This window comes from Chlorocebus sabaeus, chromosome 2 (genome assembly GCF_047675955.1).
Source record: "Chlorocebus sabaeus isolate Y175 chromosome 2, mChlSab1.0.hap1, whole genome shotgun sequence".
Classification (NCBI taxonomy): domain Eukaryota; kingdom Metazoa; phylum Chordata; class Mammalia; order Primates; family Cercopithecidae; genus Chlorocebus; species Chlorocebus sabaeus.
In genome coordinates this window covers 37,839,945-37,844,371 of record NC_132905.1, presented here as the reverse complement: position 1 = coordinate 37,844,371, position 4,427 = coordinate 37,839,945, and positions in this window count along the sequence as shown.

The window sequence follows — 4,427 nt, the reverse complement described above, 5'->3', positions numbered from 1 at the left end:
CGTGGCCGGATCTCAGCTCACTGCAAGCTCCGCCTCCCAGGTTTACGCCATTCTCCTGCCTCAGCCTCCCGAGTAGCTGGGACTACAGGCGCCTGCCACAGAAGGAGTTTTGCTCTTGTTGCCCAGGCTGGAGTGTGGAATGGCACATTCTCAGCTTACTGCAACCTCCATCTCCCACGTTCAAGCAATTATCCTGCTTCAGCCTCCTGAGTAGCTGGGATTACAGATGCATGCCACCACACCCAGCTAATTTTTGTATTTTTAGTAGAGACAGGGTTTTACCATGTTGGTCAGGCTGGTCTCGAACTCCTGACCTCAGCCTAGGCCTCCCAAAGTGCTGGGATTACAAGTGTGAGCCACAGTGCCCTGCCCAAAAAAAAGGTGGGAGAAGGGCATTTGATGCTATCAGACCAGGTTTAGTCTGTTGAAATCATTCTTTCATGATAAAACCTAGTACTTGCTTAAGGCTTTCCCTTGACCCTCCTGGTCTGAGTGAAATGTCAGCATTTGTGAAGCTGTTTCAGGAAGCTGATACTTTCAACACATAAGAGCCATGGTTTGGCCTGAGCTCAGACTCTTCTTCATTTACAAGGAGAATAGCAAAAATCATCAGACATTTCCAATGTCAGCAACCTTTACTACAGCATTAGAAAATAGAGTAGGTGTGCAAGAAGACAGGGAAACAAGTAAAAAGCATGTTTTTGTCCCCAGGCTTTTTTGTAGCAACTACACTGGCTTCAGCTGGATAACAAATTGTCCTGGAATTCTTGGCTTTGGAGCAAACATGTCAGCTCCCTGGTTACGCCTTTGTCATTGCCCAAAGTACCACACACTTTAACCTTCCTGCTCTTTCCATAGGCCTGGGTTTGTCCCGTATCCAGGAAACTTTATATGTTGTCTAAACTGAGCATCCCAGCAGGCTACAAGGCAGATGGCAGCTCAGGATTCAGAATGTTGACCAATTCCTACCTGGATCCACACCACCAAGCTGTAACTCAGCCTGCCTGTGCAGAAATAGGAGCCCAGCCACGTGGCTAACAGCTTTTTTAACTGCTACTCTCAGCAATGAGGAACTTCCCTAGCAGACAAGATTCAGTAAGACGGCCTTCATCGAGAGAACTGAAAAGGAAGCAATATCAAGATTGATCCAACAGGATACACAGGTTCAACCAAACACTCAAGACAATACGCAAGCCCCCAAAGCTCAATTAAGCCAGGAGGAGATGAGGACCAGGTGCTGCTCTCTTGCCCTCTAGTCCTTGGGACCTCAGGTCACAAACCCAGAACATCATGCAGAGGTCTGCATTGTCATAAGAGGCTTCATACTTCAGGAAGGAAGCCAGGACATGCCTGAGGTAGCACCTGAACTACATCTTTTAAATGCACAACACGTATGAAAAAACCGAAGTACAGAGTGTAAAGTCTGAAGCTATTTGTGTAAAAAAATAAGAGGAGAAGGGTAGGTAGGAGTATGTATAGGAGGAAACTATCTCTGCAAGGGAACTTAAGAAGCTAGCAGCACTACCTCTGGGGAGGGGAGCTGAGCAGTTGGGAGGAAAAGGTAGGAGGAATACTTTGTTTGTATCTTTTCAATTCAGAACCATGTGAATGTATAATCTTTTAAAGAACAAATTAAAATTTTAAAAAATGCAGAATGCTACTATCTTATTTATTTAAAAAATGCTCTATAAATGTGTGTGCTCATAGAAAACGTTCTGGAAGAATCCTATTGTGAACCATGGGTTACACTGGGACATGGGAGTAGGGGAAGGAAGGAGACTTTCATGTTTTATTTCACACAGTTAGTAGCATTTTACTTGTTTCCAAAAGGCAGTACTACTTTTGCAAATTTTACTTTAAAAAAAAAGAAAAAAATCTTTACAAACTGCAACCTCACTTTCAAAAACAATCCCTGAACTCCCACAGCACTCTGTCTCACATTACTGAATCACATCCCATCTTGTGTTACAATTATTCATGTCCAGGTCTCATCTCTGTTAAATGCTGAAGCAACTGCAACCACGGTCTGTCTACCATGCTGGTTCCACTTCCCAGGGACAAGACTCTACAGAAAAGACCTGGTAAGGAATAAAACAATCAAAATGGTAACCAAGCAATTACACAGGACAAAACAATCAACCAAAGTTAAGAGTGAGCAGTAATCTTATACATCTATTAATTAGTATAAGAATTATTGCCGGGCACGGCGGCTCATGCCTGTAAGCACTGCACTTTGGGAGGCCAAGGTGGGCAGATCACCTGAGGTCAGGAGTTCAAGACCAGCCTGACCAACATGGAGAGACCCCGTCTCTACTAAAAACACAAAATTAGCTGGGTGCATGCCTATAATCCCAGCTACTCGGGAGGCTGAGGCAGGAGAATCGTTTGAACCCGGGAGGCGGAGGTTGCAGTGAGCCAAGATCACACCACTGCATTCCAGCCTGGGTGACAGAGTGAGATCTCCAAAAAAAAAAAGTCAAGCAAAGAGTAGCAGCCAAATTCTTAAAATTCAGTAAATTCATATCTCAAGACATGTTCTTTATTTAGGAAAATTCCTGAGTGACCTATGAGTGTAGAAAGATGATGCTCCTATTAGCACATGGCCTGAAGGGATTAAAAAAGTAATTTTTCTGTAAAATGCAAGCAGAAAGTTTGAGTTTCTGGGAAAAACGGGAGTGTGCTAGAAAAATGAAGGTGAAGTGAGGTGGTCCAGAAAAAGAGGGCTCAGTACTAAGTAAGAGACCATGTGGTAGAGAAACAGATTGCCCCTGGGAAACAGAAATTCTGGCAAGCAAGAGGCACTGAATGTTGACGTCTCAATGTTAAGATACTTTCTCTAAAGTAATGTAACTCCTCTTTGTGGCCTCTAACAGACTGTCACTTATTACCACTGACATGAGTTTGCACAGGGGATTATCCAGAATGGAGCAAATGGGGCGGAAGGATCCCTCACATCCATAATTCTCAGTAACACTCTCAAAACCCTCAATCTGAGGGCCAGATTTATTCCCCTGCCTGAAACAACAAGGAACAAAACCAGACAAGAGATATGAAAAAAATGATTCCAGATGGAAATACATGAATGATAGAGATAGAGGAGAAATGCTGATACCAGTAGACAGAAAATCTACATAGAACAAACAGAGATCAAGAAATGAGCAGAAGTGGAAAAAACAAAACAAGAGGTAACCAGAAAAAAAATGAATGCTGCTATGAACCCACAAGAAATAAAAGGACTAGGGTAGAACTGGATTTCTCACAGTACGAGGAATGGACCCTGTCTCTGTTTGGGGCTGACACCTGGGTGCCCACCTTTCTTTCACTCTCCAAATCCAATCTGTTAGGAAGTCTTGTTAGTTACAACTTTAAAACACATTCAGGACCCAACCACTTCTCTCTGCCACTGCTACCACCCTAACCCAAGTCACTGTCAGCTCTCACCTGGACAACAGCAGAGATCCTCTTCATCTTCCCAAATACAATTTCACATGCCCCTGACTCCCAATCCATTTATTCACATAGCATTCAGCACATCTGTCACCTGACACAAGAGCTTAAATTATTTGCTTATTGTCTGTCTCTCCTACTAAAACGTGAGCTCCATGAAGGCAAGGTCTTCTCTTTTTTTTGTTCATTGCCTTACTCCCAGAGACCAGAACAGTGCCAAGGTATACACAATCATCCCTCAGTATCCGTGGAGAATTGGTTCCAGAACACCCCTTCATTCTCCACTCTTCACACATCAGTTTATGGGGGTTCAGGAGGACCAGGATCTGCAAATCATACTGAGAGAAACATCATCTTGCTTTGTCAACTAATGCTGGGACTACAACGACTTGTATATAAGACATTCATAAATGCTCACTGAATAAAAAAATGAATAGAAAATAAGTTTCAGGTCATATTTGGTACCTAGGACTAGCCTGAGCAGAACCCAGATGCTTTTGTATCTCCTAGCACACACGATGAATGATAGAATTGATACTCAAAAATGATGTGAATTCTAAAAGAAAATATATTGTTTAACAGGGACCTAAGCCAATTCTGTGTCAGCCACAAGAAACACAGAGATGGCTATGGCAATTCTTCAAAAACTTACATATCTGTATCTCTACTAATTTGTGAACAAGTTCAAGTAACTCAGATATAGTATAACTTGCTCTACTCGAGATGTATGCAAGAAACATTTGGGAGTCACAAAGAAGGAAGTGAACATCTTTACCTGAGGAGGTCAGAGGGTCAAGGAAAGATTTCTGAAAAAGATTTAACTTAGGCTGGGCATGGTGGCTCACACCTGTAATCCCAGCACTTTGGGAGGCCAAGGTGGGTGGAACACTTGAGGTCAGGAGTTGGAGACCAGCCTAGTCAACATGGTGAAGCCCTGTCTCTACTGAAAATAGAAACATTAGCTGGGCATGGTGGCACAC